General features: G+C 38.8%; 1 protein-coding gene and 1 pseudogene across 8 annotated transcripts in view; both read left to right on the forward strand.

The window, feature by feature from the left end:
• AKAP13 (A-kinase anchoring protein 13) overlaps window positions 1–23,386 on the forward strand; it is a 390,788-nt gene that overhangs the window by 37,252 nt on the left and 330,150 nt on the right. The window lies entirely within an intron of this gene.
• LOC101431752 (DNA-directed RNA polymerase II subunit RPB3 pseudogene) lies at window positions 9,240–10,079 on the forward strand (annotated as a pseudogene).

Consider the following 23,386-nt stretch of genomic DNA (forward strand, 5'->3'; position numbering starts at 1 on the left):
CCCTGCTCCTGGTACCTCAAAAAAACAAAACAAAACAGAAGACCATTGAGGGAGGCTCTGAGCAGATATTTCTAACAACTTTGCTTATTATGACTGACAACTCTTGCTGTTATATTTTTTTTAAAGGTGTGTATGGGGGGTTGTCTGCTACCTCCAACCCTTCCCCGCCCAGCTGTATAGGTGATAAATAAAATTTGGAAAATACTTAAGGTAGAAAAAATTACTCAATCCTGTTACTTAGAGGTGGTTAACATTTTACAAATTTCTAGCATTTAGAAGATCAGATTGTATATACAATTTTCTGTGCTTTTTTCTATTTACTACTGTGACCTCATGTTATACAGGTTTTTTATTATATATATATTTTAAAGGATGGCATAATTTTATTATTTGGAACTATCAAAATTTATTTAGGCGGCGGACTTGGCCCAGTGGTTAGGGCGTCCATCTACCACATGGGAGGTCCGCGGTTCAAACCCTGGGCCTCTTTGACCTGTGTGGAGCTGGCCCATGTGCAGTGCTGATGCGTGCAAGGAGTGCCGTGCCACGCAGGGGTGTCCCCCGCATAGGGGAGCCCCACACGCAAGGAGTGCGCCCCGAAAGGAGAGCCGCCCAGCACGAAGAAAGTGCAGCCTGCCCAGGAATGGCGCCACCCACACGGAGAGCTGACACAACAAGATGACGCAACAAAAAGAGACACAGATTCCCGTGCTGCTTACAACAGAAGCGGACAAAGAAGATGCAGACACACAGAACAGACAACCGGGGTGGGGGCGGAAGGGGAGAGAAATAAATAAATAAAATTTATTTAACCAATTCTCTATTAGACATTTAGGGTTTCCTCCCCATTCCAATATTACTTCCCAATGATAAAGTAAAATTACTGGATTAAAATTTGAACGTTTTTGACTTCATGCATCTTATTAAATTTTATCCAAAATGCTTATGGTCATTTTATATTTCAAGTCCATCACCTGATCGTGGGAGTACTTGTTTTGCCACATCTTTTTTTTTTTTTAAGCAAATCACTTTTATTGATACATATTAATAAAGCATACAATTCATCCAAAGTGTACAATCAGTGGTATTTGGTGTAATCACATAATTGTTTATCATGTTAATCATTCTTAGAGCATTTTCGTTATTTCAATAATGATAATAAAAGTAAACAAAATTCACCTCTCAGTCTGTTTTCTCTGTTCTCCATAGCTGTTATTTCTGACTATTCTTGAACAATTATTTATTAAGCAGTTTTATTGAGATATATTCACATATTACATGCTCTATCCAAAGTGTACAGCCATTGCCACATCCTTGATAGCAGTTGGGCATTTTAATTTTAACCTTTTTCTGATTTATAGGTGGAAAATGAAAGCATCTCAAAAAAAGATGGTAAACATGAGATTATACTCTTCTTAGAACTGCTGTGAATACCTCATCAGTCCTTAAGCTCCTTGGCCTTTTTTTTCCGAAGTCTGAATCAAGTTCTGTACATTTCCTGATCATCCCTTCATATTGTTAACTAAGCTTCTTCGACGTTTGGATGTTTGTCTTAGAAGGATCTGGTGTGGCTTCATTAAAGCCGGGTTGTCATAGAAAAGTTAGGCAACAGAAATTCCCTGTGAAGGAAAAGGAACAGCCCAACAAAGCTATCCATCTCTACAGTGTTGTGTGCCCATCCTTTATATACTTAGCAATTACTTTGGCTGAATTAGTTTGTACATCTAGAAGAACCAGTCTTGAATGTCTTTGCTATTCTCTTTCATCAAAGCTAAAACACCTTGGTGATCTCCTCCCTTTTGATGGACTATGACTAGCAGGTTCTCAGCTAGCTAGACTTGTCTTTACACCCTTGGCTCCATGTTTTACTGGGAGTGTTTCAGTTTCTTAAATGTAAACTCTTTCTTAATTGATTCATATTTTCTAAAATGCTGCTGTAATTGTAAATGATTTACCCAGGAGGGACTTGTCTTTGATACTGAGTATTTGATGCAATGTCTTAAAACAGGTAATGGGTTATATTTCTTATTTCTGTATATTCTTGGATAGGAATTGTTCTTTCTGGTATTCATAGGATGGTCTTTAACCAGTTTTCATTTACTTTGAGGTCAGTCTTAAGAGTGGAATTGCTGGGTTAAACTGTTTTCCAAAGTTTCATATTCCCACCATCAACATATGGAAGATTCCAGTTTTTCACGTATTTGCAACACTTGGTATTATTAGTCTTTTTTCATTGTGGCTCTTCTGGTAGATGTATATTGGTATCTCATTGTGGTTTTAATTTGCATTTCCCTGAGACTAATGATGCAGAGCACCTTTTTCTGTACTTATAAGTCTCTTTTTTTTTTGAGATTTATTTTTTGTTTATTTCTCTCCCCTTCCCTGCCCCCTGCAGACAACTGCTCTGTGTCCATTTGCCTTGTGTTCTTCTGTGTCCGCTTGTATTCTTGTTAGTGGCACCCGGAATCTGTGTCTCGTTTTGTTGCATCATCTTGTTGCATCGTCTTACTGCGTCAGCTCTCCGTGTGTGGCGCCTTCCTGGGCAGGCTGCACTTCTTTCGCGTTGGGTGGCTCTCCTTATGAGGTGCACTCCTTGCACGTGGGGTTACCGTACACGGGGGCCACCCTTGCATGGCACGGCACTCCTTGGCGCATCAGCACAGCACTTGGGCCAGCTCATCACATGGGTCAGGAGGCCCTGGGTTTGAACCTTGGACCTCTGGTAGGTGGTAGGTGGACGCCCTATCCGTTGGGCCAGATTTGCTTCCCTGTAAGTCTCTTAAAGGTTCTTTTCACTTTAAGCCATTTCACTGCCTTGTATTAAGAATATGTAAAGGATTCTTACAAGTCTTTTATCAGATACAAGATTTACAGATCTTTTCTTCCAGACTGTAGAAGAAATGAAAATGTCTTTTCACTCTCTTAATGTTGTCTCCTGAAGAGCAGAAGTTTCTCATTTTGATGAAGTCCAGGTTATCATTTTTTCTTTTGTAGATCATAGTTTTGGTGTCATATCTAAGAAATCTTTGCCTTCTCCAAGATCACAAGATTTTCTCTGATAATTTCTTCTAAAAGTTTCATTGTTTCTGCTCTTAGATTTATGTCTCTGGTTCAGTTTTTAGTTCATTTTTGTGTATGGTGTGTGCCAAGGGTCCACATTTGTTTTTGTGCACATGGTTATCCACTGTTCTAGTGCCGTTTACCTAGAAGTTTCTTAAAGGTTCTTTTCCCTTTAAGCAATTTCATTGCCTTTCAGTCTTGGGTAAGCGAATGAGCAGTCTTCATTTTCTGAGTGAGTGGGAGAAGGGGTAAGAAGGGGTTTGTCTTGGGTCTTGGCCTTACTATAGAGAGCCCTTGAACCATACTTTGCTTTTCTTGATTCTGCCTGCTAAAAAGACATCTACAGACTCTCTGTTAACAATGAAGAAAATTTTGGCCAGCTTTACTTTAGTTAAGAAGATGCTATCTTATCTGTCCTCTCCCTTTGAGGGTGGTTGTGAAATCTTATTTTAACATACCATGGTAGAATAAGCCTAGGATTAGATTAGCCAGCCTGCACATTTGTTAAAAATAGTCCTAGCATGAGAATGGCAAAACCTTTCTTAAAACATTTTTTCTTTTTCTAAACACTTCTGGTTATAAAAGTAAAACGTGTTTATTGCAGAAACTTTGGAAATTACTGGAAAGTATAGGGGTAAACATCTTTCTCCCTTCATCACCGCCATCCAGATTTTAGCTAAACAACACTTTTAATTTTGTGTGAATGATATATGGATTCTGGACAACGTATTGTTCTCTGGAACAATTTTTGGATTTGCTGCTGGATTCAGGCCTAATCTAATATTTGATGCATAGCTATTGTGAACCAGGACTTGTACCTCATAAAGTTTTATAAAGTATTAAGATTTAGTATTAAAATCTGTTTCCTCTTTCCTTCTGTCTGTCTCTCCTTCTCTTTTTCTGGCTTGGGTTAAATAATTTGCCCAGTGTCATTCAGCTAGTATGTGCTCTGAAAATCAAAGGGAAACATTTGTATCTTTCAATTAAGATCTTTAGACTGTGCTTTCTTTTATGACTAGAGAGGCTTTTCTTATATTTTTGGATCATGTCCTTTCCCTTTATTCTCTATCAGAATTAGAAGTCTCAGGGTCCCCTGAAGTCCTGCTCCTATTAAAGACCTATTTCTCTTCTTTCTGTAGTGTGCTTTTAAACCTCTGTGAGCCTTACTTTTAACTTTGGTATTTGTTAACTGACGAGAAGGATAAAGAGGAGAGCTGGGATTTCTAATAAGGACAATTTCTTGAATTAGATTGATTTCATCAACAGTTTCATTAAGCATTAGCTGATGACTGGCTGCAGATTCCTAGGGAAGCCACTCAGTTCTTTCATCTGTAAATGGACTAGCTACTCAACAAGGACCCTTCTATGGTATATATCAGCATTCCTTGTTTTTGGTCTTAGTTCAACCATGAAATAAGTTTCTGGTGATGTGGTCAGTATCTGCCATAGGAACCAGTATTTTTTAAAAAATTGTCTTCTCCTAGTATCCTTGAATCTCATATCCTGGAACATATGAGTTTTAGTTTTGGTGTGCATTCTTTTCATTCTTGCTGTTTTTGTTTGTTTTTTAAATGGGTAAAAATCATCAATTATAGTGTTCTCTTATTTTTATGTAAATGCTTTGTGTGTGGAGGTGGATATTTGTGATCCTGGAGCCTCATTTTCCTCCTCCTTTATTAAGGTGATGTTTTTGACTGTCAAGACCTTTTTGACAGCCAGACTTTCCATTGAGGCCCTTCCTTTACCAAATAGCATGGCTGATTCTAATCTGTTGCTTGTGTTGTTGCTATAGTATCCTTTCTGGAAACAAAAAGCCATTTGATAATGTTTATACAGGAATCCAGCTATTTTTTTTTTCCCCTCCCTGATTGACATTTGCCTGCAGAAAAATTTTTTCTTAATAATTCAGGCTAAGGCTTGGGGTATATATAATAAGTACCAAGAGAGGTGGGATGTGTAGACTTTGGACATTTATAAAGCAGAGTTCTTTATATTAACCCATTCTGTTAATTGCTAAACTATTTTGTTTAGTGGCTTAGGGCTTTCCACTTGAACCAACTACTTGTTATATGAATTGCATTTACTCTTGACTGTATGTTATTGTTCAGGGTGCATATTAGAACTCAGGCTAGAGTGGACCAGGATGAAGAGTGATAAAAGCTGGTTAGGAAGTATGAAAAATTCCTTGTGATCTATTAATTTTAAAAAAGTGTGAGAAAGGAATTCTAAAGGAAATAAAAAAGAATTATGTACTTCTCTTTTATTCTTGTGCCAGTGAACTTTTGACCTGGTTGCAGAACAATTACATATGGGAGTAAACATAATAAGTGGTTTAGAGAGAAATTTTTATTCTTCATTGACTGTGATTTTTGCTTTTCTTATGTTTGGAAAAATTGAGAAGGAAAACTCTGTTAACATAATAAACATCTTTTTAGGATGTTTAGGAGGGCATTCAGAATCAATTTTAATTCTTTTCAGAAGACATGGCCACAGAAACTTCATGGGAAAGGGATTATAACTAAAAATTAAAGAGGCTAACTAGAACTCTTGCACAACTTCCTTGTGAATGAATCTTGTTCTCTGTGCTTGCTGCTTAACCTTTTTGAGCCCATCATCTCCTGAAGGCACTCTCCCCCAGCCCCTTTGCTCTTGGGCATTCTCTTCCTGCCGAAGAAGTTAACTCTTCATGTGGTATAATAATCATAGTTGTTCTGAAAACTGTTTTACATTTGAGATGATTAAGGTAGAGATGTTACACAGGGTCACACATATTGCTTTTCCATTTAAAGTCTTGTCTTCTATGAAAGCATGTAAAACCTTAACTATTCTCTTATTTTCCCTCTCGCTTCATGCACTTCATCAGTCAAAAAGCTCTTGTTCTCTGATCTGTAAGTGATGGGAAATCATCTAATCAGAACAATTTTTTGGAATGAAACCTTCCTGGACACTAGATTTTTAAAAAGGCACTAGATAACTCTAATGAATATCAGTTAACACAGTGTGTGGGCATTTTTTTTTTGAGGCCCTCCCAATACCAAAGAAAATGGTGAACAACTTGGCACCTGAGTTTCCTCTCTAAACTGACATTTCTAGAGCTTCTAGTGAGAGTTAAAGGCTATGATGATGCCATCTCTGAGTGTTAGCACAGAGAAGACTGATTCATGTGTTTTAATCTTGGAGATAGGTGAACTCCTATATTTTAGGATTTTTAATAATAATGGATGCAGAAATAATTTAACCAGAAAAGTTAGTTGTTTAGAATATTCTACTTTTTGAAGTTTGTTTTCTTAATTGTATTTTTCTGCCTGTCATATTCTGGAAGTCATTTGTTAATATATAGCAGTGAAGCTGATGAACAGTCACTTAGTAACATTTTACTTTGGGCTTCCATGGCACTAGGATCTACCTTTATTGTAATACTTACTTCTAGACCAACCTGGAGAGGAAGAGTCAACTAACTGTAAAATAAATCAGTCTATAATTAAGTTAAATGAATTAATATAGCAGGGATGGGGATAACCAAAAAATATTTATAGTTTTCTCATTTTCTTGCTGAATGCCATTGAACCTGATGTTTCTATCTATTTATTTTGACTTAATTTTAGAAGTCCCATGGTTGGAGAACAGCCTGGCATTGCTAGAGTTGTGGCGGCAACAGAAAATAAAGATAGAAATATTAATTTTGGGCTAGTGAGTGTGGCCTTATTGTGGGGAAAAAAACAAGGAGTTCTTGGGAAGATTTGATCAGAGAATTGACACATGAATCATATCCACCTTGTGGGGAATTGAACCTTGGGATAATGAGGAGGAGAGATTATACTTGGAGGAAGGGAGGACTATTTTAGGCTTTGAGAATCATAGGTTCTCTGTTGCTACTTACCTCTGCAGTTGTAGCTTGAAAGCAGCTGTGGACATTACAGGTGGGCATGACTGTGTTCCAAGAAAGCTTTAATTACAAAAACAGGTGACCATAAGTATTTGCCACTGTGGGCTCCAGAACAACATATCATTTTTAATAGCTAGACGTAAGTGTTTATAATACCTGTTGTAATAATTATTTTTTCTCAAACTAGTTGAAATAAAGAGGTAACCTGAACCACCCCAAAAACAATACATTTGGAGATGAGCTTTTTGTGTATTATTTTCATTTTTGAACTTTTTTTTTCTTGTATATTTTACTACTATAATTGGTATTTATTTATAAGGTGTGTTAAGCTATGGTCCAAAGGAGTGTATAAGAAGAGCGAGGATGGGTAAGGAGATACTGTTGAGGCAAAGGAACTAGGATTTGTTGACATATACAACATAGGGGATTGCATTAGTCAGGTTCTCTAGGGAAACAGAAGAGCCAGGAGATATCTGTAAATAGTATGAGATTTTATAAAATTGTCTTATATGACCTTGGGGATGCAGGAGTCTAAATTCTGTAGGGCAGGCTCCCAGCCAGGGGTTCCAGTGAAGGTTCTTGATGAGTTCCCTGGGAGATGCTACCTGTCTGAAGTAGATAGAAATTCTCTCTCTGATTGCTGAAATTACTTCCCTTTTTAAGGCCTTCAACTGATTGGATAAAATATCATTCATTGCTCTTGGCAGCCTCCTTGGTTCATTGTACATGTAACCAGACATCTATGCAATCAACTCACTGATGATTAAAGTCCAATAAATCCCCTTGTATTAAGGTTAGCCCAGCGCTTGCTTGACCAAACATCTGGGTACCATTACAACACGTTAGCCTAACCATCACAGGGATGAAGGAGAGGGAACCAGTACCTGGGAGCTTGAGGTTAGACCAGTATTGGGAATAAAGGACAGGGAATGAGGGGCTGGATTTGGATATAGATAATGAGCCTGGTGAAGAATGTCCATGGGGAGGTGTATAGTAGGTATTTGGCAATGAGAGTGTGGAGTGTAGGAGAGTAGTTAGGGCTAGAGAGTCAGTGTAGAGAACGATCTGCATATCAATGATAATTGAAACTGAGGGATCAGAGTGGGAAGACAGTTGTTGAATGTTGGGACAATCTGGAGTGAAGTTGACTAGGTTGTCTGGCCAGGCATACATCCTTTTTCTTCTTCCCTACTTTGTTCTGCTCCACCCAGAACACTGAGTTTGGATGAAGAGGATTTATTTTATGATCTACTGAATCATATATAAATGGTGTCCTATTAAAGACAGTATAAATATCCAAGTTTCACCTTATGTGTTGTGAGTGGCAGTGCAGCATGGTGATTAAGAGCCTAGATTCTAGAGCCTTACTCATTACAGTGACCTTGGATGATGTCTTCAGACACTCTGTTGCTCCATTTCTTCTGTAAAATGGAGATAACCTCTACATTTATTGTGAGGATTAAATAATTTAAGTATAAAACCCTTATAATAGAACCTTGTATAGTAAGCTCTAACTATAGTTATTAGCTATTATTATGGTAGATTCTGTTACCCAATCTAAATGGGTCCAGACAGTAATTTTGTATGTTCAGAGCCTGATAACTCAGAGATAAAACTTACTCTCCGTACTTTCCCTTTGCTCTGCCAATAGCTTTAAAACCCAACGAGCAAAAATTGGTTTGCACTTCTCTTCCTTTTCCTCTCTTAGGGGAAACTGGGACAATTTGGTGTATCTTTGGTTTGTGAATGAGGTAGGAAGTGGAGTCATAGCAGTAGATTTTATGCCTTTTGCTCTCTCCTCTTCCTTTCATGTTCTACTCATCTGTGTGGATGTTGCTATCAATGCCCTACCTGGACTATCCTGGGACTTGAAGATGAGCTGTAACTCATTGAACTATTTCTTTCCAATCCTTCAACCAGTTGCTGTAATCACTGCTAAGACACTTTCAGGAGATGCCAGATAAATAAAAATGATTTTGGAAAACCTGCCTTGGCCTACCCCAGGCTGTGTGTGCTTATGGATCTCTGTCTCTCTCATGTACATGTGTATGTAGGTGTAGTGGTAGTGGATTTGAATCCTATTCAATTCTGCCATTAAACAAGTTGCTTCTTAGGGCTTAGGGCCTTTTCCGCCCCTTTTCTGTAAGTGGAGACCAGGCCTACATTATCAGCATTTCCTTTCAGCTCCAGCACTGTCATTCCTTGAAACAGATCTCACAAAGTAAGTGTTTCCTAGCAGTAAGTATAGAAAACAAAGACAGACATTTAAACATTAAAGTAATGTAATTTGCTGATGGTGGAGGCTGGTCCTGTTGTGATACTGTATGCCAACCAGCTGACGGTGGGACTCACTGAGCTCACGGATGAGAATGTCTAAGTTCATCATCAAGAATATGGACCTGGTGGTGGCCAGTCCTGTTTGGGTGGGGGAGGGGTGTGTCTTTATCACTGAGGTGCCTATAATAGCCATTGACTGGGTGCAAATTGATGCCAGTTCTCATGACGAGTTTATTGCTCTAGACTTGGATTGATTCCCCTCACCAGTGACATTGTGGAAAAGCAACAGTATTCCCAGGACTGCACGAGTGAAGAGTTCTGCCCCTAGTGCTCAGTGGAGTTTACACTTGATGTAAGGTGCAACGAACACCAGACTTGCCATGTCGCATCTCAAGACCTCATCTCCAACAGATCCTGGGGTATTCTGGTGATGTGGAACCAAAATAATGACCCCAGTGACTACGTGGAGCAGGATGACATCTTCATTGCAAGCTCAGAAATGTGCAGGAGCTGAGACTTTGAGCCTATGCCATAAAGGACTTTGGCAAGGAACACACTGATTGGAACCCTACGGCAGGGGTGGCTTTTGAATGTGATCCAGACAGTGTCTTGAGGCACACAGTGTACCCCAAGCCAGAGGAATGGCCAAAGAGTGAGTACTCAGAGCTGGATGGAAGTAGGTCACAGGTTCCCTGTGACCCCAGTGGCAAGCTAGAGAGGTTTTACTATAATGTGGAGTCCTGTGGCTCACTGCACCCTGAAACCGTTGTCCTCAGCCTTGTTCAGATTGAAGAAGCAGCTGAGTGATTTACAGACTCAGTTAAGCCATGAGATCCAGAGTGATGTCCTAACCTAACCATAAACCACTGCAGCTCGCCTTGTTCAACAGAAAGAGGGATCCAAGTCAGCAACTGGATTTCAGGTCTGCTGAGACTCTTCTGGCTTCTGGGGTCAGGCTGCCACCCTATTTCATTTCTCTTTAACAGGATATCTGGCCCTGACCCCTTAGCGCTGCCTCCGAGTAGGAACCTACTTCCCAAAGCAGTTAAGTAGCTGCCTGGCAAAGGAATCTTGCAGAAAACCAGAGATTCAGTACAGAAAAGAAGGGGTATTTATTAATAGTAGTTGTCTTTTTGAAAGTTTTTATTAGAACTGAAAGTTTTGCTTAGGAAAAAGGCACAGATGAATTCATGATCCTCTTCTTTCTGTTCTTAATAAATGACGCCTCTATCAGTCTTGTCATGCAAGGGAAAAATCTAGAAATCATCCTTGACACTTCTTTTTTAGACTATACATACTACATTTATCTACCAATTTGTTTATTTTTAATATCCTAGGTATTTATTGTCTACCCCTTTCTTTCTACCTTTATCACTGTCACCCTAGCCTCTAGCTGTTCCCTCCTGCATGAATTCCTGCCACAGCCTCCTACCTGGAATCTCCATACCCATTTCCTGGCTTCTTTCATTCTGTTGTCCATGCTGTAACCAAGTGATCCTTTTAAAATAGAGATTTGGTGATGACCCTTGCCCGTAAAATAAAGATTAAAATACTTGATGGGGCCTAGTAGGATTAAATCTGCCCCCACACTTTTCTCCAGCCCTACTTCATACAACTGTTCTGTCTTGTTTTCTTTCTTTTAGCCATATTTGTTGTCTTTTAACCCTTAACATTCATCTGCTCTCTTCTGCTATAGGATGTATGTACCATGAGGATTCTTTCTTATTCTCTTTGCCTTTTATTTTTTCTCAGCTCTCAACCGAAACATTCATTTCCTTAGGGGAGCTTTTCCTTGACTTCCCTAACCAGATACAATCTCCCTGTTGTTTTCTTAATACAGTATACTGTGCCTTTGTAATATTTATCCTAGTTATGTTTTCTCTTATTTGTGTGGTTATCAGTTTTGTTACTCACTAAAGTTTAGGGCTTCTGAGGACTCATTGTATCCGCATCACCTGGTATGTAGTACAGCTGGGTAATTATTAGTTGAATGGATATGTGAACTTTGTGTAATTAGAAGTCACAATAATAGCAAAATACGAATTTGTGTGGCCTGGGTAGAAATAACCATATTTTTGTAATGATGACAGAAATGTAGTTGGAAAATAGAGTAGGCGGATGATGTTGGGGAAGTGGACCTTAAATTGAGTCTTGAAGGTGGCTTTAGATAATACTATTCTAGATTGTGGAGTGTTAGTCATATGCTTGGAAATGCAGGCCAGGTAAAGGAGGTTCTCTTTTTGTTTTGGAGCAAAGTAAATGCCAAATCAAGGTGTGGTAAGACTTAAGCTGTAGTTTCCATGACTTCATTGGGTTTTGGTGAGCTACTTCACAGGTCTTAATGTTCTTCATCCTGCTTTCAGAACATTATTTAAGGAAGGACTAGGTGGGAAGCAGATGTGGCTCAACTGATAGAGCGTCCATCTACCATATGGAGGGTCCAGGGTTTGATACCCAGGGCCTCCTGGCCTGTGTGTTGAGCTGGCCCACGCCCAGTGCTGCTGCACGCAAGGAGTGCTGTGCCATGCGGGGTGTCCCCCGCGTAGGGGTGCCCCATGTGCAAGGAGTGTGCCCTGCAAGGAGAACTGCCCCGTGAGAAAAAAGTACAGCCTGCCCAGGAGTGTGTCACACACACACAGAGTTGATGCAGCAAGATGATGCAACAAAAAAGAGACACAGTTTCCCGGTGCTGCTGACAAGGATGCAAGCGGACGCAGAAGAACACACAATGAATGGACAGAGAGAGCAGACAACTTGGGGGAAGGGGAGAGAAATAAATAAAACCTTTTTTTTTTTTTTTTAAAGGAAGGACTAGGGAATGGGTTAAACCAAGAAAAATGGATGCGTAGTCAGAAAGTGACAGAACTTCTGATTTCCTTTAAAAAACAATAGTTCTTTTTTTTTTAAAGTTCTTAAAAGGATATGGACCTGGGTTTGGTTTTTAACTCTTATTTTTAACAACTTTATTGAGATATAATTCATATACAGTCCACCTATTTAAAGTATATAATTCAATGGCTTTTAGTATATTCACAGAATAAGTATATCTATCACCACAATTTTAGAATACTTTCATTATCTCTTTGCTGGCATCTTTACTTATCTTTTAATATCTAGTTTATCTTAAGTAACTCACTTAAGGTTTCTGAAATTCAGTTTACTCTTGTTTGGTCTCTAAACAGCCAGCAAGAAATTGAGCCAGATTCTCTCTTTTCTTGACCTGAGAACCCTAATTTATATTATTGACAGAGGAGAGATCATTTGCCACCCAAAATCATGAGTCTCTTTCTATTTATGCTACCTTTAAGATAGGTTTCTTCTGTCTTCTAGCTGTTCATTTGGGTGTTTTAACAGAGGTCTGAAGTACAGTGTCCACTGGTAGGCATATTAAATTTCATCTTGGTGTGCTTGGCCGCTTGCATACATCCTTGGTATGTACACCTCTTTAGTCTTTCAGGGATTATTGGTCTTTAGTTTTCCTTCTAATATGTTAGTATTCTTAATGAACCGTATAGAGTCTGCATATTTGGTCGTTTTCAAGTCCTGGGTAAAAGTGTTCATCAGAATTGAACCAGGGTGTGGTGAGGAAGAGTTGCAGTTGCCTGTGACACTAGAACCCTGTTCCTTGGAGATATTTATCAGTTATTCGTTTTTGTAACGCCATTACAGGGCTGAGGATTGCATGAGTGGGATGCTGAGCAAATTTACCCCTTCCCACAATTCCCAGAAATTGCAGGAAAAACAATTTCCTCAAATTCCTAGAAAAACAGCATGTGCTAGCCTAGAAGTATACTGGAACCTGGAAGTACAGACAGAATAAGCTACTGGGGAAGCAGGAATTTTAGTCACACTGCTTACTCCTGAAACCCCGTATCATCTAAACCCAGATTGCTTCAGTTTGTGCACTGTATCACGGGAGATTTTTGCAGGTGTTTTGCTGAAATCCAGACACAAAGTTTTTGGTTTTCCTTAATCTCTGCTACTAATCTCTATGATAAAAAGTTACTTTAAAACTGACCTCAGTTGTCATGTTGTATTTGTGGACATATGTGGGCTTTTAGATGATTGCTTCCTGTTCTGAGGTCCACATACCATCCCTTTAATAATTTGTACCTGATATTGGGATAAAACTCAGTAGCTTATAGAATAGGGAGTCTACTTTCTTATTGTCAACTATTTTTTGTCTCTTTCTAATCTTCCCTCTCTTTTATTATTAATTTTTTTTTCAGGACTCAGAAAATATCTTTTCCTGACCTGAGACAACTTCTCTTAAGTCAGACACTGATGTCTTTGTCTTTTAATCCTTTCTTTTTCTATTTATTCTATATTATCTAGTCTTGATTTCATTCTCATTGGTAGAAAAGGAGGAAATAAAATAGAAGAGGAACTCTTTTATGAACTTCCTTTTGTACACCCCTACCCTGAGCTGTAGGTCTTAGAATCTTCCTTATTTGTTTTGCTTCAGCCATACTTAAAAAAACATGAAAAGCCCTTTTTGTCCATGGCACCTTTCCAAACTTCAGGTCATTTTTGGAGTAAAGAATCATATCCTTTTTGCCTTTTCACTCTAAACTTTTATAAATTTATCCCTTTTGTTGTAAGCAAAAGTGAGAGGTTTTTAATTGTTTAGTCACTCATATATACACTGAACGTTTCAATTAAACAGGCCTTTTTGCTTTGGATTGGGGATGACTATTAATAAAGTGATAGAGATGAAAGCCAATCCTTACTCCTGTTTCTTAATTAGAATCCAAATAATAAGGACTGCACAGCTTCAGAGTCCATAGAAGGCTCTGGGCCTTCACTTTGTATTTCCTTATAATTCATCTTGGCATGGTTTTTCCCCACAGTTGATGTAAAAGCATGTGCTATGTGCACCTGTTGTTAAGCCTTCCCTACAAGTTCCATGAGGTTGTGGATCTGAGGAGGTATTGCTCAGTCTGTTCAATACTATAATAATCATAACTGTAATTTATCTTTCTCTGTGCCATAATCTCCTCTGCCATGCGCTGACTGTAGCTAGACAGGTCTCCTTACATTGTCTCATTTAATCATCCTAACAGTGGACACATTTAAAAGAGGTTAGGGAAGTGAACTTGGTTCAATGGATAGAGCGTCCGCCTACCATATGGGAGGTAGTTCAAACCCAGGGCCTGCTGGTCCATGTGGTGAGCTGGCCCATGCACAGCGCTGCTGCACACGAGTGCTGTGCTATGCAGGGGTGTCCCCTGCATAGGGGAGCCCCACGCGCAAGGAGTGCGCCCTGTACAGAGAGCCACCCAGCGAGAAAAAAGTGCAGTCTGCCCAGGAGTGGCACTGCACTCAGGGGGAGCTGACACTGCAAGATAACTCAACAAAAAGAGACACAGATTCCCGGTGCTGCTGACGAGAATGCAGGTGGACACAGAAGAACAGGCAGCAAATGAATGCAGAGAACAGAAAACGGCGGGGGCGGGGGGGGAGGGGATGAATAAATAAATCTTTAAAAAAAATAAAAGAAAAGAAGTTTAATGAATTGCCCCAGGCCTCATAAAAATATTCTGTACCTGCATCGGTCTTTTGACCCCCTTCTGTCAATCTTTAAAGTAATTTATACAAAATAGTTGGGATATGCCTAAATTCTAATCTAGATCTGTCTGACTACAAAGTCACTGATTTTGAGGACCTCCTGTGTCAAGTGCTTTGGGGATATGAAGTTGAAGAAGATACATTCCTGGCTTTTAAAGACTTTTTTTTATAAGGGGGTGGGTATTGAGTTTGTTTTTTTAATGGAGAGAGTTGTTCCTACTTTTCTTTTGGAAAGGAGTAGACAGATTGTATCCACCTATGTATAGTGATGGAGTGGAGTAGGAGTAGATGGAGATCCTCTGTCTTGGTACCATAATATCTGGTTGTAGCTCTTGCTTGTTTCCTTGGAGTGATCTGTATGCCACTCTAATTGGACACAGTTGCTTCTTCAGGCCGTGCCTATTGCAGACATCTGTTGCATGGTAACAGACACAATGATTTGCCTTTATTTTAGGGGTATAGCTCTTCCATTTACCGTATCTGTCTTCACTTAACAGAACTCCAGCCCGTGGTGGAGGATGTTTTTCATTTGTGGCTACATTGCTTAATTGTAAATGACTTTTCTAAGCCTAAGCTCCAAAAAAAGAGATTTGAATATCTAACACATAGACATAAGTCTCTTCAAGGCATCTGTCTTGAGCAGTTTTGAAGAAAATAATAAGTGCTTTGAATTAGTGGGGCAGTTGCACACACACTGAGTTGCCTGAATCCTGGAACTGGGTTGCAGTTTGGTAAATAATGGTTTGGTGAGTAGAGTGAATGTTCCACAAGGGCAGGTAATTGCATTATGCTGGTGCTCGAAGTCCAATTTTTTTTTTTTAAACATTATAACATCATTATTTCCATTTTCCTAAAAATAATTGTGGTAGATTTTTAATTAGAGTTAAATTAATATGGATTTTTCTTTTAAGTATCCCTTAAAAATAATTTCCTTTTCCTGATTTTTATTAATATATGCTCATTATGAAAATTTTAGAATATGTAGAACTTAACTCTTCATAATTAGAATATGAAGAAGAAAAATAAAAATATCCCATAATTGTATCTTCCAGAAATAATCATCACTGTTAACATTTGACATTAATCCCTTTTTTAAAAATTTATTTATTTTTCTATGTATGCATGGAGGGCTGCTTTCATGCCTGTATTCTGATTCTTACGACTTTACACTGTGAGCATTCTTACCGCTTTACATTATGAGCATTTGCACATGCTAAGTTTCTCATATTCATAGTTTAATTTATATATCAAAATAACCTTAATCTCTCCCCTTATGTTACCTAATTAGATTATTTCCAGATTTTTTTTATGTCATAAATAAAACCTTTTTGGGTACAATTGTTTCAAAATAGTTTGCCTTTTAAGTACCTAATATGTATTAATCAGATTTCTTCTCTCTTGATGCTTAGGAAAATCCTTTTGAATAGTTTCCCCCCCCAGAATAATTTTATTTTAAGCATTTTCGACAAATTTTTCTTAAGCATTACATACTTTTATACTTATAGTTTACTTAGCTGTTTAAATGTTCCTTGGTGATTCAGGGCCATCATTTATTTATAAAGACCAGTCTTGCATGATGCTAGGGTAGTCTCTTGTTTGGCTTCTATCATATTGACTTCCCTTGTTTCTCAGATCTCTCTGGCTTCTTTCTAAATACATTGCTTTGGGGCCCTACTTTTCTCCATATATTCATGTAGGTGATCTTCTCCACTTCTGTGGCATAGACTATCATCTCTACGCTAATGGTCCTCCAATCTGTAGTTCTAAGTCTTTCTCGTGAACTTTAGACCTATATATCCATCAGTCTTTCACATTGTCAAGAGCTATTACTGTTGCACTTATAGTTTTTCTAAATAGTACTGTCATCTGCCTAGTCAGCCAGTCGTTCTACCTCCTACTTAGTCTTCATGTTTACTATCAGATCATTAATTTCTAGCTTGCTGCCTTTCAAATATTTCTCAAATATGTTTTCTCTTTTCCATTCCTGTTACCATTGTCCTTACTGAGGCTCTTAGTATCTTTTGCCTGGACTATTGCAGTAGCCTCCCAACTTTCTACTCACAGACAAATCATCTTCCAGTTGTTTTCACATCACAGCCAGAAATAGCTGTGGCATATTTCTGGGCATATTTCTTGGGCCTACGTGTCATGCTCTTGTAAAACTTAGCCTTTAAATGGTATCCCATTGCCTCTAGAGTAATGTTTAAATTCCTTAACACAAACTATAATTGTTTCTTCATACGTTCTAGTCTTATCACCTGCTACTGTCACATACCCACCAAACTTTTGCCACCAGATTTCTGAAAGTTTTCTGACTATTCTATGAAATTCTATGTGCATATGCATTGTATACATAATGTTTTTTCTGTCTGGAAAATACACAGTCCTCCATTGTTCCCCCCTGAGTTTATCCATTGTTGTGATGAATTCTTTCAAAATACAGCTGAAGTTGTCTCGTGTGACACTGCTAATGAACCCTGTGGGCCCCTTCCCTGCGGGCCAGAAGTTAACTCACTTGCTTCGTGTTTGCTGACCTTTTATAGTTCCTCCTATGGTAGACAGAATAATCCCCCACCCACGCACTCTCCCATCCGTCCCAAGATAACCACATCTCATCCCTGGAACCTATGAATATTTTATTTTACCCTTTATGGCAAAGGGGATGTTGCAGCTGTGATTCAGGTTAAGGACTGTGAGAAGGAAAGATTATCCTGGATTTTCCAAGTGGCCAATCTAATTGGACAAGTCCTGAAAAGTAGAGACCCTTTCCTGGTCAGAGAGAAGAGTGACGATGACTGAAGATGAGCTGGAGAGAGTAGACGTTGCTAGCTTTGAAGACAGAGGAAGGAGCCACCAGCCAGGGAGTGTGAGCAGGGGCAAAAAAAAAAAAGGAAAAGCAGGGAATCAGATTCCCCCTAGAGCCTCCACAAAGGAATACAACCCTTTCAAGATCTTGATTTTAGCTCAGTGAGATCTGTTGGATTCTTATGTACAGAACTATAAAATAAAAGTTTATGTTGTTTCAAGCCACTAAATTTGTGGTATTTTGTTACAGTAGCTATAGAAAACTAATAAACCTACATTGTATCTTATTTGTTTTATTATATTATATATCTGTTCTGTCTGCCTTCCCCCCACTAGATTTTAAGCTCTTTGAGAACAGAGATAATTTGTTGTCTGCATCCTCAGACCTAGCACAGTGCTTGCACAATATTGACACTCAAGTTTGAGTATATGAATTAACTAATACAGTGATGTATGTATTCATATAAATGTCTTGGAGTATCTTTGCCATGTACTAAAATCCCCAAACTGCTTTTTGAGTTTACTGTTTCTACTTTTTAAATAGTTTTTCTGTCTCCTTCATTTCTGTTAACTTCCTTTTTTATTTTTCCCATTTTATTTAACCATGGTGGTTCTTTTCCTGTTGATGGTTTGTTGCTTCAAATATGGTGTGACTTACTTTGTACTCTGTTGTTAAGGTATAGAATCTTTAAAGTTGCACTACAACTTTAAAGTAGGGAGGCACTGTATCTGAGTCTCTTTGTAGAGAAGTTTGTGTAATAAATCTAGGATGTTGGGATCTTTTATTTACTCAGTGCTTCTTTAAATGTATGTACTTTCCCTTTCTCAGAAGAAATCTAAAACGTTTTACAAAATTCAATAAAGGAAATAAAATTAATTTTCCTCCCTCTTTTTGTTAAATTGCATTCCAGTGTAAATCTGGCATAAATATAAGGAACCAGTTAACTCTTATGATTTACCAACTGTAAATTCTGGATAAAATACAAAGAAATTATGTGAAGACAATAGCGGATTCTGGGGATGTAGGAGTGGGGTGGGGTAGTTGATATGGGGGAAAAGGGAACAGACAGGCACTGTTTAAAGGTTCCTGTTTTTCATGGCTTTTAGTCTGCAGACCCTCTCTGCATCATGTGAGTCAGGCAAAACTCTGTAGGAAACCTACTGTGTTTATAGCCTCTGTCACCAGGAGGCAGAGTTCAGGGTAATCATCTCAGCCACTGGAAAGGAGATAGCCCAGATAGGGGGTGCCCCGAATTATGTGTACATAATCATACGTGAGTGGGAGCAGCCAAGGTAAGGATTAAACTGAATTTAGATTGAAGCTGCCATCCAGGAGACAGAGTTTGCTGTATGAGTTCATTAAGTTAATTGCCTGCTAAAACAAAAACTCAAGATTCCCTGGAGGAATAGAACAATCTACAGTCACTACAATGTTCAGAACACAATCCAGAATTACTCAAAATATGAAGAAACAGGAAAATGTGATCCATTCTCTTGAGAGGAGATTGATCCTAAAATAGCCCAAACTTTAGCAAATAAGGATTTTAAAGCAGCTAGTATTAGTGTACTCAATTTATATACAGGAAAACATACTTGTAATGAATGAAAGAATATGAATTCTAAGCAGAGAGAAACTATAAAGAGAAACACTATTTGAAATAAAAATTTTACAGGATAAGCTTAACAGCAGCACAGAAATGACAGAAAAGAATCACTGAATTTGAAGGTAGGTCAGAAAGAAAGATCTAATCTGAAGAGCAGAAAGGAGAGAGATTAAAACAAACATGAACAGAACTTCAGGGACCTGTAGGGACAATTTAAAAAGGCCTATAAAATACATGTAATTGGATTTCCAGAAAAAAAATGGGGCATAAAAAAATTTGAAAAAATAAGGGCTAAACATTTCCTTAATTTAATGACATATAAGTAGAAATCATTACAGTTAGACATTGTTGATAATAATTAAAGAATGATAAGCATTGGGCGTAGGAAGAATTGAGATTTGACTGTCTACTTTTCCTCAATGTCTGGTCTTAACAAGCCTGATTGATTTCAATTCCTAAAGTGTTTGTTTCTGGGTCTTACAGATTTACAGTTATGAGATTCAGTAGATGAAGTTGCATTGGAGACCAAAGTGCACAGAATGGTAGAATATGGTCATTTTTCAAAATGTGCCAGTGCTGATTCTTTTGGAGGTCTGTTGCAGACATTAGATCTTTTTTTGTGTGCTGCTTTCCTTCCTGCCCCTTTTTTTTTTCTTTTCCTTTCCTGCTCCTCTCGTGTCTGAGAAAGGGCAGAAAGAAGACTGGTCCATTTGAGCTAGACTGGCTACTTCAAAGGCAGTGAGACCTATTGAGTTAGCTTTGGCAGAGAGCATCCTCTGGGGTGGCTTTTGTTGGGTCTTTGATTTTCTCTCCTAGGTGACATTGCTGGTTGCAGTGCTGGGAGTCACTTGGTAATGAGTCTTCTTTAATGTGCCTTGGTTAAAATGGGGGTGGGTGAGGAGTAGATTCCTGTGATTTTGATCTTAACCTTGTAAGAAATCATGCTTGTATGCTCACACTCAGGCTGACATTCAGCTAGTACACACTTGTGAGGTTTAATAATTGTTAAAATTTTGACATACTACCCCATGTCCCTGTGTCCCACTCCTCCATGCCCTGATTGCCCTTGGATATCCCCCAAGATTACCTTCCTCTTCCCAGACAGTGTCCTTGATGACCTAGTGCTATGACTAGCATGAGGGTCTCCAGTCTCTTGCCCCAGCGCTAAGACCTCTGTCCATTCTGCTTTATCAATCTGTTAGTTTTTCTGTTCAGAAGTATTTCAGACATCACCCTAGCCTGCCCCTCTATTGTCTGTGCCCATCCATATATATGCACCTGTCTGCATTGTATATAGATGAAAGAAATAGTTAAAGATTTTGGGAGAGAGTATAGTCTAATATTTTAAAAACCCAACAAAACTGAACAATAAAAAAGATTTTGGAGTCATATTGACTCCAGAGACTACTACTTTTGAGTAGGGTGTCCTTAGATAAATTCTTTACGCCCTGATGTCCGTTTTCTTGAAAAACAGGGAGAAGTCCTACTTCTCAGGAGTGTTTGAAGCTTAAAAGAATCTGTGTGTAACAGCCTTCCATACAGATGTTTTTCCTTGATTTCCTTTTGGCTTCATCATAGCCAGTTATTCTAGCTCTTTTCTAATTTTATGCATTTTTGTGTTATTATGTTAAATGAATTACTTTTAAAGACTGAGTTAAAACTCATAGATCATTATTCATCTCTTTTTACAGGAGAGAAGGCAAGTTCAGATGTGTAGGTGGGTTACCCTAAGATTGTATATCTAGAAAGTGCTGTAACTAGAAATTTAATAACTTCAAGAGATCTGATGCCAAGCCAGAGCTCTTCAGTAAATCTTATGCCAAGATCTTCCTAATGATAAAGTTATGCAGACTCAGATTTTTCAGCTTTTTATCCAATCCCTAAGTGACTATAGTTTTCTTTTCCTAAATCTGCTTGAATTATCTTTCTTGATCTTTAGGCATTTATTATTTTTTAACTTTGATACATGTCTATTTATGAATCTGTCATCTTGTATTCTTAGTAGGTTGACCAGAGACCTTTGAAAGAAAGCAGATAATCAGAGTTTAGTCCTTTTGAATTGAATAAAACGTCTGAAACACCAGAAATAAGCTTTTTAAAATTTATACTCTGTTGTTAAGCTATAAAATCTTGGAGTTAGAGGAACTTAACGGGAAGCGGACTTGGCCCAATGGATGGGGCATCCCCCTGCCACATGGGAGGTCCGCGGTTCAAACCCTGGGCCTCCTTGACCCATGTGGGGCTGGCCCATGCATGGTGCTGATGCGCACAGGGGGTGCCCTGCCACGCGCGGGGAGTGCAGCCTGTGAGGAGAGCTGCCCAGCGCAAGGGAAGGTGCAGCCTGCCCAGGAGTGGCGCTGCACGCACGGGGAGCTGACGCAGCAAGATGACGCAACAGAGGGAAACACAGATTCCCGGTGCTTCTGGTGGGGATGGAAGCAGTCACAGGGGGGCACGCAGCGGGTGGACAGAGAGACCACACAACTGGGGGGGGGGCTTAATAAATTAATAAATAGGTCTTAAAAAAAAAAGGAGGAACTTAAAAGTCCTTGGATCTTCTTTTCCGTACGTTAAACTTCTCTAGCTTCATCTGTTGTTCATTTGGAAATACAGTTTTCAGTTCTCTTACCAGCCTTTTTCATTTTCTTACCAACCTATCTTGGTGTGGGCTTCCCAGGATGGACCATTATATTCTCGTTCAATTGAATAAATAGTGGTTTGGATCACTTGTCACTTTTTCTGAACGCTGCACATTGGTTAATGTATACTGGTTATTCAGTAGCCATTTCATGTTTTGCCTACCTATGCATTTGAGTTTAGTATCAACCAAATCTCAAGTGTATTTTATAAGTGCTCTGCCATACTTCATCTTTCCTACCTTTAGCTGACATAGTTGATTCTAAATATATACTTTGTATGTATCCAGTGATTGACACATACTAGATACTTAATACATGTTTGAATGATTGTGACTTTTGTCTTGCCTTTTTTTCTTTTAAGAACAGCATCTCCATGGCATCCTGTGTTCTGGGCCTACTGAATAACACTAATTGCCTAAACAGCCATAAGTTATATATTACTCCATAGGAATATTCACATAGTTTTCTCTGAATGATAACCCTGATTTGTTGTCAGGCAGAAACTTCTGAGCTTCATTTCAAGTAGTGCCTTCTCTGTGAAGCCTTTCTTGACCACACTTTCTTCCCCAAGTAGAATTGACTCTTCCCTTTTGTCTTCCTGTATACTCCACCAGGTTCACTAAAATACATAATCCCATTTACTTGGGGATTTAAAAAAATATGTTTCCTCTGGAATGTATATACTTTGAGGGCAAGTTCTGTATTTTCATTATTCTTTTCTGTCTGTAGCACCTAATGCAGTATGCCTAGTGATAGCTGCTTATTAAACTGGGCAAAGAATAAATGAAGAAATGTATGAGTGAACAGTTTCAGGTCCTGATTTCATTTTATAATCCAGGGGTTCTTAACCAGGGGTCCATGGGTAGTTTTCAGGGGAGTCTATGAGCTTGAACTGAAAATTCATAAAAACATTATTCTTGTGGGGACATGTTGGTGCAGTGTGATATATTTGTTAAATAATACACAGTATAGTGTGGATGTAGTAAGGGGCCTGTGGATTTCACCTGATTGGCAAAGGGTCCATGGAACAAAAAAGTTTAAGAACCCCTGTTGTAATCTTTTTGGATATGGGTTCTGTTATCTGACCTATTACTCATTAGATCCAGCAAGTTTGGTCAGTGTACCTTTTCTGTGTTCATCCAAGTTATTGACTGAAGTTTTGACTAAGGCAGAGTTGAGGAGGATATTTTTGATCCCTTATTTTTAATATCTTAAGGACTCAAATTTACATATTTTTTTTCTTTTTCTGTATTTTCTTTTTCTGTCTGCTCATCTTCTTTTGGAGGCATCAGGAACTGAACGCAGGACCTCCCATGTGAGATGCGAGTACCCAACTGCTTGAGCCACTTCTGTTCACTGCTGGTTTTGGCGTCTGCTGATTGTGGTGTTTCCTCATTGTGGTGGTTGTGGTGTCAGCTGCTGTTGTGGCATTTGCTGGTTGCAGTGGTTGTGGTGGTTTCAGAGCCTGCTAGTTGTAGCAGTTGCAGTGTCTGCTGGTGTTTGCTTGTCTTTAGGAGGCACCGGGAACTGAACCAAGACCTCCCATG

This window comes from Dasypus novemcinctus, chromosome 3, assembly GCF_030445035.2.
Source record: "Dasypus novemcinctus isolate mDasNov1 chromosome 3, mDasNov1.1.hap2, whole genome shotgun sequence".
NCBI classification, from domain to species: domain Eukaryota; kingdom Metazoa; phylum Chordata; class Mammalia; order Cingulata; family Dasypodidae; genus Dasypus; species Dasypus novemcinctus.